We start from the raw sequence: 10,760 nt of genomic DNA, 5'->3' as shown, positions 1-10,760 counted from the left end.
CGCCGAGACCGAGGAGCGAGGAAAAGAGGAAGAGAAGGGAAAGGCGAGGGAGAGAACGAGGAGAGGCGAAAAGGAAAGGGGAAAGAGAGCGCAGAGCGCGAGCCAAGCCAAGCGGAGCGGAGTCGAGCCGAGCGCCGGCGGCGGCGGCGGCGGCGGCGGCGGCGCGGCGCTCCGCTCCGGCCTGACTCCGCACCAGCTTTTGCGGGCGGCCGGCGGCGCGGGGCCCTTTGGAAATAGAATAGCCAATGTAATCTGACACTTCAACTTGCTCGGCTTCGGGCGAGTTGATTCACTTACTCACCCCCTAACGCCGAGTTCCTTTTCACTGTCTGTGGACATTAAAAAAGCAAGCGGCGGCGGCGGGCGCCGGGGAGAGCGGGCGGCCGGGCGGCAGGCGGGCGAGCAGCGATCGGGCGGCCGAGCGAGCGAGCGAGCAACGCCGGCGCAGCGCGGTGACCCCAGCCCCAGCCGGCGCGGAGCCGGAGCCGGAGTCGAGCGGATCTCGGCGCCCTCGCTGCGCTCCTCCCGGCCCGAGCCTGCCCAACCCGGCGGTGGCGGCGGCGCGTCCTCCAGCGGCGGCAGCGGCGCTCGCAGCGCCCGGTAAGTTTGGGGCCAGAGCCAGGCGCCCGCTGGCTCCGGGGCTACCTCCCGCTCCCCGGGGACTCTCGGGGTGCAAGCGTGGGGTATTGGGTGCTGGGGCTTTTCCCTTAAAGTGTCCCCCGGAGCGGGGCGACTGGCCGGCGGCGGGGGCTCCGCTCCGCTCCCCTGGGCGGCCGGGGGCGGAGGCCCAGCGGCCGGCGAGCCCCCGGTTGCGCGGAGCCGGCTTGGGCTGCGTGCGGGGGCCGGGTTTGTCAGGGTGTGCGGGGCGTAAGTGTGGTCGTGCGCGCGCGGACCCGGTGCCCGCCTCCTGCCGGCGCGCCTCCAGCCCTCGCTCCCTACACCCGGGGGCCGGGCAGGACCGGGAATCGGAGTAGGGAGGGAAGGACCGCCTCGGTCTCCTTCGCCTCCTCTGGGGAGATGCGAAGTTGTGCGCCTGTGTGTGTACAGGAACCGCTGGGGAAAGCGCTGGATTTCAGGGTGGCAAGGGGTGGTGGTGTTAACTTGTGCGTCTGAATTTTCAGGGAAAACATACACTTTTGTAAATGGGAGGTGGGGGCGCGGTTAAGTTGTTTGTGTGGGAATTGCCCGGGGAAAGCTGGCGCGCGGTACAAACGAGGAACGCGGAGGGGTGTGTGTGTAGGGGTTTCTCCCAGGGCTTCGCAAGCCAGAGGGGCGCTCAGGCCAGTGCCTGGACGGGGCTGCCCCGGCCAGGAGGGGAGCCCAGCGGGAAGATGTGCGTGTGTGTGCGCGCGCGCGTTGCAAATGCGAAAGTAATTTCCCCGTGTTCTTTCTTCCTCTCCGTCTCCGGCGGCGGTGGCCCCGGGGGAGTGGGAGGCCAGCCGGGGCGGAGGTTGGGGGGCCGGGGTTGGAGCCGGGGTCGGGGGGAGGCGGGTTCTGGAAGCTTGCTTCACATTCCTGGCGTCTGGGCTGGGGAAAAAACAGTGGGGAGCGCGGCCTCGGCGTCTAGGGCGCGGGCAGCGGGCGCGCGTCGCCCCCTCGCCGGGGACATCTGTCCAGGAAGCCGGCCGGGCGGGGAGAGGGCGCGGTGCGGAGGGCAGGCTCCCCGCCCTGGAGCGGTGGGGGCGCGGGCAAGGGGCGGCCGCCTTCCCGGCCATTGTGCGCCAGCAGATTTTCACGGGAGACTGCCCCGGAGCCGCCGGAGAAGGCCGGGAGCCGGCCTCAGCCCCCGGGTTTAAAAGACACTCCAGGAATGTAAACAACCCGGGCGGGAGGGCGGGCGGACGGGAGCGCGCCAGGGCAGCCGGCCCGGGCCCCCCACCCCTCCCCGGGGAAAGCCGGTCGGCACTGCCGCCCAGCCCTACCCCTCTACCTGCAGCAAACTTTTTCCTCCTCTGCCTTCCCTTCCCACCTCGTCGCTCCAGCAGGTCACAGAGCGAGGACCGCTCCCGGGTGGGCCAAGGGTGCTTGGTACCCTTGCCTGACCGGGGAGGCCTGGCGGCCGGGTCCCTGCTTCGGTGCCCGGAGCCCCGGCTGCGCCTGCCCGGGAGCCGTCAGCTTCCTGGGCAGGCAGTGCCCGAGTAACTGGGGCTTTGAGCCTGCCCGCCTGCCTCCCTCCCTCCCTCCCTCCCTCCCGCTGCTCCTTCCCCCGCGCGCTCTCCCCCTTCTCCTCTCCCTTGACTGCTTTTCCAATGCCCTGACATGAGGGAGGAAGATTTAACTTGGCAGCCCAAACAAATGTTCTCTCAGAGGTCCTCCAAGAAGCTGGCGGCTGGGCTGGCGGGGTGAGGGCACGGCTCGGCCAGCCTTTCCCTCCTCTCTGCTCTGCCACGGACATTTGGAGCCCTCTGGGTGGACAGCCCAGGGCATGGGAGAGTAGGGCCCAGCCCCAAAGATTTAAAAGGGCAGTGGGCGGCCGCCTGTGGAAGCCCCTGGCTCCGCGCCGGGTGCAGAGCCGCTCCGAGCTGCCTCCTGGTGCCAAGGGTTTTCTGAAGGATTTTCTTGAGCAACAGTTTGTCTCCCTGCTGCAACCTGGGAACCGGGCCTGGTAGACCAGAGGGTTAACCAGTGCCGACTCCTCCTCCCTGGTGGGTGTGAGGACAGGCTGGTTACACAGGGCAGGGCAGGAGGCCAGAGGCTGTTCCCAGAGGTGCCTGGGTTTGCTTATTACTGTTTTTGAAGGTACAGATAAAGAGGCAGGCGCTGGGGCTGGAGAGCCGGGCAGCTTGGCGCTGGTGAATTCCAGCCTGCGTTCGCTGGCGCTTGTACGGTCCCGGGAGTGTGAAGCTGCTGTTGAGCTATCGGGGAAGTTGAGATGAGAGAGCAAGCTCTTAGCCTTCTCAGCCCCGGCTGCTTTGTGAGGGGGTCCAGAGTGGGGGAAGTTCCTGGCCCCTCACTTGCTGGCTCCTGGCCCCAGTGCAGGGGCCGGGTGGGTTTGTGAATACCCCGAGCCTTGGGCTGACCTTTCCCTCTTCAAGTCGAGGATGTTGAAACACCAGCATCAAACAAAAGACACATTGAAAGCCCTATCTGCTACAGAGCACGTGTGACTTGGGGGCCCAGGGAATGCATTTGGAGGGAGATGGTGTTTTCTTCTGAGCTTTATGATTTCGGTTGGGTTTTGTTTTCCCCCAAAGGACAGAAGCGTCTCCTTGTCCCAAATCACGAGGTTATGAAACGCTGTTTTCACATGTAAATCTCAAAAGTTTAGACTTCTGAGAGTTGGTGGCAGTGACTGGGGGTGGGGGTGGGTGGGGGGAGGAGAAGGGAGCAGTAGGGAGTGGATTCAAGAGGTGGATTTGGTATTTTGGGTAGGGCTTACTGAGAAGAGTTGGGAATAAGAAATTGCTGGACTTATGAATAAATAGCCTTGTCTATGCAGAAAAGGGTTGCTGGCTTCTTTGTGGGGACAAAATGTCCCTTTTCCCTCCTAAGGAAAGGGGGGAGGAGGGTTCTTGTTCCTCTCACAGCCAGGGGCAAAATGAAGAAAGGTCCGGAGACTGCGGGGTTTGGCGACAGAACCACAGTTTCTCCCTCGCGCGCGCGCACACACACACACTCACTTCCCTAGCCACAATAACACAATGCTGTCTCCATCCCTGGCCCCCATAGATATGACTCCAACATAGGACAGGTGTCCATGCTTGACTCATTCCAGAAAATTGCAGGGGCAAGGACCCAACTGAGAAGAGCTGCAGACTTCACTTTTTTCCTGTTTCTTCCTCATGGGGGGAGGGGTTAAGGGATTTAGGAAGGAAGGCACTTTGAGGCCTGCTGCATCCTGAGAGTTTCATCACAAGAATACCTGCGTATAAAGCCACTGACCCTGAGGGTCCAAAGAGTGGCCATGACCCTGGCCTCAGGGTGAGGCATTGTTGTAAGAAATTCGGGCACCAACCAGTTAATTTCCAGAAGCTTCTGTGGGCACTTGGTCATGGGACCAGGAAGCAGGGCCTGCTGGTTCGTGGCTGGGTCCCCTACATTTTCATTCATAACTTTGCTCCCCGGGGCCCTGGGCCAGCCCCTGTCACTGCTGCCTGGTCTTTATGAGGCTCCTTAGGTTTTGTGTGGACAACAAAGGCTGGGCTGCCATAATTACCCAGAACACCACTGCAGCCTTGCCTGGTGACAGCTCTGACCTCTTAGCAGGATATAGTGCCCTCTGCCCATGCCCTTTGGGGGAGTGCTCTTTGTCCTTAAGAGTCCCTCAGGATGGGGAGGCAGCAATCCACCTGGCTGTAAGCTCCGGGGGATTCTGAGGTTGGGCCCTGCCTTTAGAGAGGATGAAGGGAGGAGGCTGAGAAAAGCAGTCCTAGGCATAGACTCTGGGGAGAGGCCAGACCCCATCATGATTGAGAGGGTCTCCCTATTACCGGAGGAGATGGGCGAGAGGACCAAGGTGTCAGGAGGCTGTTGCTTGCTCTCTGTGTTGGGCCAGTAACTCTCCTGTGCTGGACCTCAGTCTCCTGATCTGTAAAATGGGTCTGAGGGCAGAACTCCTCGGATCCCACTTGGTTGCTGGGAGAATGAGGCAGATGTGGGCATGAATCCCCTAGGCATGTGTCCCTTGAAGGCCTGGGAGGCTCTGGGTACAGAATGGGTAGAACACAAAGGGGTTAGATTGCAGGTGCTAGAAGCATTTTCCTGAAGCTGCTCTCATCCAGACCTACTTCCCTGGCAGCTGATTGTCCAGCCTTGGCTTGCGTGCCCCCCACAGGACAGGGTACTCATTACCTCCTGGAAGCCTCTGCCTTCAGTGGGCAGTTGTAAGTGTTAACATGTTTTGCTACATGCCTTCTGCAAATCCACACCTCCTGACCCCACTCTGGGCTTGAAAATGCTGGGGGCCCTCCAGACCATAGACTCGTTCTTTCCTGAATGATCGTGGGTTCAAGACCAGTGCCTAGGCAGGCCCCTAGGTAGGGGGACACATTCAAATGGCTGCTTCTAGCCCTTATTGGGAATGACCTGTTGTGGGGGGTGCGGAAGGGGGAAGGGTCTGCCTGGGGGGGCTCACTGTCATCTGCCTTTGTGTGCCAGGTGTGCCTCTGGGCACTTTCCTTGGAGCAGGGTATGAGAAGGAAGGGGGTGCGTGATGAGGGCTGGGGTTGGGTCAGGGGCCCGGCATAGGTGCCACAGTTGTTGACTGTGAGTGTCCACCCTGTGGATAAAGACTGTGTCCTGGGAGAGACCAGAACTGCAGAAGACAGTTCCTCTTCCTCAGGAGCCCACAGTCCAGTGCCGGCAGGAAGATCAGTCCAAATAAATAATTAACCACTACCAGCTGGCTGCCTGCCACGGGCGTGTGATGACAGTAATAACCACAGCCCCTCTCCTTTGTATGGTACTTGGTGGATTTAGAAGCTTTTTCCATCTTTGTTTAACCCCAATAACAACAGTGTAAGCTAGTTACTATTTGGAATTATCCCCATTTAACAGAGCAGAAAACCAAGGTTCAGAGCGGTCAAACAACTGGTGGCAAAGTTTGGACTGAACCTCAGGACTTAGCGATACCAACCCCTGCGCTGCCTCCTTTCCAGTCCACTGAGTGAGTGCTCCAGCCACGCTCGGATATGGTACAGAGTCAGGATAGGCTCCAAAACTGGGTGCTGGGGGAATGAAGTGAAGGAGGAGCCGTTCTCAGGAAGGGTCACAGATGGGCCTCACCTGTCTTCCCCCTCCCATATGGCAGCACATGGTCCATGCCCCCAGCAGCTGTGTCCCTTTCTTTTGGCACAGTGTCTTACAGTCAGAGCTTGCTTTGAGACACAAATCCTGCCTTGACTGCCCAGGGCACACAGGTCTGTACATGGGGCTTCATGCCCTTCTCTGGCTCTGGAGTAGGAGGCAGAGGTGTTTCCAGCCCCCCGGGTCCCCATGAAGCCCAGTGCTCTTCCTTGGGTTCCTATGGTTTCTGTAGTCCCTCTTCGGGCTGAGTCAGTCCCCAGGCTATGTGGGGCACCCACTCCATGTGAGACCTTGGGTTCCTTCTGCCCCTTGTAGCCTCCACCCTTGGGCCTGGTTTTCTGTAGCTCAGCTGAGTGCCACCCTAGGACAAGGCTGTAGCTGGTGGGGTTCAGGCCATGGAGCTGCCGGGCAGGCTGAGCTGGCACCTCCCCAGGAAGCCTGGCCCAGCCTGGCACACCTGTGCAGGTAATGACTGTGGCTTGGGAGGGCCCCAGGCCCTGCCTGTCAGGCCCAGCTGCCGGAGTTACTGCAGGATTGTGCTGGGGGAGGCTGGGGTGTCTGAGCTAATTAGATTTCTTAGATTTCAATGCTCCCCTAATCCTGTTAGCCCAGCTGTAATTGTAACCACTTGAAGGTTTCAGCTGTGGCAGGCTGTTGAGGACAGACGGTGGGGGGACTGCTCTGCCCCAGCCCCACCCCTAGACAGCCAGCTGGGGGCCTGGGGACTGCCTTCTTAGGTCTTGAGGATGGGGGCCTGAGTGATGGTGGGTGTCGTGTTTTTCTGTAGAATCTGAGCATCGCAGACTGTCAGAGTGGACATAGCCCTTTGAGATCACCCAGCTCAAACCCTTCACTGTTCAGATGGGGAAACTGAGGCCCACAGAGGGACAGAGACTGGCTCAGGACCTCGATGGCTGGTAGCTGTGGAGCATCAAAGACTAGTGGTCTGACTTTGGGATATTTGTCCCTAGGCACTTCAGGGAAAGTCTAGAATTTCCAGGGGCTAGTGAACCCTCCAGAGACTTCTGCCCCTAGAGATAGGGCCTGGGGGGCTTCATTTGTCCCCAAGCCTGTTCCCCAGCTGGCAGTTACCTGTCTTATACTCCCCCAGCCCTGTGTGTGTGCATACGTGCACACAGCTGCACACACATGCACACCTGCACACATATGCACACACGCACACATACGCACACATGCACACATATGCACACCCGCACACATGTGCACACACTGGCCCTGCTGGCCAGGGCTTCTGCCAGGACTCCGGCTGCCTGGCCCAGGGCCCTGAGACCTGAGAGCTCTCTCCCTCCTCCCCCACCACTCTTACCCAGATAACTTGCCCTCTTGGAGCCTCTGATTCAATGCAGATCAGGAAATGGCCAAGCTGTTCTGATGGGGGAGTGTGTTAAAATACATAACACTGTACTTTCCCCAGCTCTTTCTTAGAAAGTTCTGTTTTGGTGTCTGGCTTAAATGGAGATCTGTCCTCTCTACCTGCACCCCATTCTCACTTCCCAATCCCCAGGGGATGGCTGGCAGGGAGGATGGGGACGGTGTGCCCTGGATCTTCCCACTTAGGTCCTGTGCTGCCCTCCTCTTAGCTTGGGAGCTTCGGGGAAAGATCTGGAAAGCCCCTTCCACTCTGAACCTCTCTGACTCTGGGGTTTGAATTCCTAAGCTTGTAGCATAAAATTAGTGGGAACTGATTGGGTTACCTGGTCTGGCCTTTCCTTTCCTAGCCCAGGAAACTGAACCATGGAAAGAAACACTTGGTCTCATCCAAGGTCAGCAGCGAATGGGTGACCGATCTGGGCCTGGAACCCCGTCTCCGCCAGCCCATTAGCTCATGAAAAATGTATTGAGTGTGTGCTGTTGGCCTGGCACAGCCCCCCTTAGCCACTCTTGAGCTCATTAATAAATGCTCTTCGGCTCTGATGAGAGGCCCAGCAGAACCTTGGGGGTGGGGTTCACTTCTGAGTGCTCAGGGTGAGGATGAAGGATGGGGAGTTTTCAATGGCATTCCCAGACTCCCAGATCCTCTGCAGCCAGGGGAGTGTGGAACACTCCTGGTCTGGCATTAGAGCCCCCGCCCAGCAGCATGTGTCTTTACAGGGTGGTTGCATTGTGAATTTGAGAGAAGTAAAACAGGGCCGGGCACAGTGGCTCATGCCTGTAATCTCAGCACTTTGGGAGGCCTAGGCAGGTGGATCATGAGGTCAGGAGTTTGACACCAGCCTGGTCAAAGTAGTGAAACCCCGTCTCTGCTAAAGATACAAAAATTATCTGGGCATGATGGTGGTGCATGCTTGTAGTCCCAGCTACTCGAGAGGTTGAGGCACGAGAATCACTTGAACCTGTGAAGCGGAGGTTGCAGTAAGCCAAGATTGCACCACTGCACTCCAGCCTGGACGACAGAGCAAGACTCTGTCTAAAAAAATAAATAAATAAAACAAAACAGAAACCATCTAGGGAGGGTACAAGGTTTCTCATCTGCCAGGACCTGTTTAAGCCAAGAGGATGGTAGCTTCCCATACCTCCCACCTCCCCTCCACCCAGCCCTCCAGGAGCTGACCTTTGTCCTTTGCAGGGCAAACGACCCACTGACTTGGTCCTGCCTTCACTTCCTCTGTGTATGGGGAAGCAGGGAGGTGGCCTTCTCACCCCGCCCTAGGAGTCACCTGCTGAGAGTCACCTTTGTCAGCCTAGGTGAGAGCCACGCTAGGAAGAGCCAGCTAGGCTCAGGACAAGGGAGGAGATGCCAGGTGCCTGGACTTTGCCCTGTCCACAGGGGTCCCACCCAAACTCCCACCCCTACTCCCTGGTGGACCTTGACCGCCACTGGGAAGCACAGTGCACAGCTCTAACCACTCAGCGACCTAGCCAAGGATCAGCAGGGCACAGAGACCTCTGGGAAGAGTCCTGAAACCCTTTCCTGGTGTGTGCAAGTGGGATGCTCCCTTACAGGGTCTCTGTCCAACCTTCTTATTTTCCACATGGGGAAACCCAAAGCCCAGAGAGGTGGTGGGATTGGCTGGGGGTCATACAGTGGGGTGTCTCACTGAGAGTGGGGGATTCTGTGGTCTGGGTGGGGAGGGGTGGGGTTTTCCATCGAAAAATGGTGTTCCATTGAAAAATGCTTTGGTGTTCCTACTGTTGTTTACATCCTTAAAACAACTTGCCAAAGGTCTGCCATAAATATAATAGCCAGCATTTATTGGGCAACTAATGTGTTTCATGCTTTTCCCAGACTGCCTGGGTTCAGCCCTCAGCTCTGCTCTTTATGAGCTCTGTAACTTTGGGCAAGTAATGTTTAACTTCTCTGACTTTGGTCTCCACATCTGTAAAACAGGCTTACTAGTGGTGTAGTAATAACTAACATACTACCTCCCCCATAGGTTGAGAAGATGGAGTGCGCAAAGTTCCTGGCACATAGTAAGTGCTCAAGAAAAGGTAGCGCTAGTCATGGTTACCACCAGCATTCCCATTGCCTTACCTCTGATTTACATATGAGACGGTGAAGTTGATTGCCCAGGTCATGTGGTGCCTGGAGTCCAACCACAGCGGCCTGCTGGCACCTAGGCTTCCTGATCTCCAACTCCCTGCCATTTTCCACACTCTTGTGTAGCACAAAGGGCTGGCCCATCATCTCTGAGGGCCCCCAGTCATAACCCAAGTACATTGTAATTCAACCTACTAGGGCAGCTTGTTCCCCTTGGAAAGGCGTTCGAGAGGGACGTGTTGCATCTGGGCTTCTGTCTGAGAAGCTTATTTTTTTCATGTGTAAACTGAGGCTCATAATAACAATACCTACTTTTTGGACTCTTCCCGTGTGAAGGGAAGGAGGCCACAGAGGGACTGGGCCTGTCAGTTGTACCCTATTATGTAGAATCACTATGAGTGGTAACTGACTGGAACTTCTGGCCAGTCACTCACCCCTCCGAGCCTCAGTTTCCTCATCTGAAGACCATGAGCTGAAACAACATAATCTCTTCCCAAAGTGGCTTCTCAGGACTACCAGTCCCCAAAAGCAAAAGAGAGGGCAGCAGAGCACCCCCACCCCCCAGAAATTGTCAAACCTATTTGCCTGGAGGAGATGGCTCGGAATAAATAGTTTGCCTCACTCAGCCTTTCCCCAGACTACAGACACCACCCACCCCCGACTTTTTTTTTTTTTTTTTTTTTTTTTGGAGTGCAGTGGTGCAATCTCAGCTCACTGCAACCTCTGCCTCCTGGGCTCAGGTGATTTTCCCACCGCAGCCTCCCGAGTAGCTGGGACTACAGGCATGCGCACCCATGCCCAGCTAATTTTTGTATTTTTTTTTTTTTTGCATATGGTGTTTCACCATATTGCCCAGGCTGATTTTGAACTGCTGGGCTCAAGCAATCCACCTGCATCTGCCTTCCATAGTGCTGGGATTACAAGCATGAGCACCATGCCTAGCCCCACCCTTTTTAAATGCAAAATAACTATGGAAAAGACCAATAGACCATTTTGGGAAACGCCTGCGTAAACAGTCCCTTTCAGCTCAGGCATTGCAGCTTCATCCAGCGGATGGTTTACCTGCTGAAGAACCACCTTTCCAGGGGAGCCTTTCACAGAGGAGAGGAGGGGACAGTGTCTGCACAGGCAGAAGTCTTCCCCTCAGCCTGCTTTCTTGGCCTTTCCACCACTTTTTAACCCACCCTCCAGCCTACCACTTTTGCCGGCCTCCTTGTCTTTTCTTTTTTTGTTACCAGACCACAAATCTGTTTGTGGTTGGGCAGTCCCGAAAGCAAGGCCAACTGGGCCAGAGGGGTGGGGCCTCTGCCCTGTCCCTAGAGATAGGCTCCAGAGTTTTGCTGGCTGTCAGAGCCAGAAGGGGTTTGTTTCACTCATGGGAGCTGTGGGCCCCCAGAACCTGTGGTCAAGCCTTTGCAAATGTGCACTTTCCTGGAGAGGTGGTCTGAAGCCTTGTTTCAGATCCTTAAGTCAGTGTGGACACCCGGAAACAGTGTCGGAACTATAGCCTTAGTTC

General features: G+C 57.2%; 1 protein-coding gene across 5 annotated transcripts in view; it reads left to right on the top strand.

Moving 5' to 3' along the window:
• The first annotated feature begins 266 nt into the window (after nt 1–266).
• The window catches only part of ZMIZ1 (zinc finger MIZ-type containing 1), a 250,401-nt gene continuing 239,907 nt past the window's right edge, over nt 267–10,760 (top strand). For 4 of the 5 annotated variants that reach the window (XM_054503119.2, XM_063669902.1, XM_054503121.2 and 1 more), the window contains exon 1: nt 267–600. The gene's annotated coding sequence lies outside the window, so the exon portion shown is untranslated. The remainder of the gene's footprint in view (nt 601–10,760) is intronic. The other variant, XM_054503120.2, reaches the window with a different exon arrangement.

The sequence above is a fragment of the Pongo pygmaeus genome, chromosome 8 (assembly GCF_028885625.2).
Source record: "Pongo pygmaeus isolate AG05252 chromosome 8, NHGRI_mPonPyg2-v2.0_pri, whole genome shotgun sequence".
Classification (NCBI taxonomy): Eukaryota; Metazoa; Chordata; class Mammalia; order Primates; family Hominidae; genus Pongo; species Pongo pygmaeus.
The sequence above is the reverse complement of the archived record's forward strand: the minus strand, read 5'-3'. Positions and strand labels throughout refer to the sequence as shown.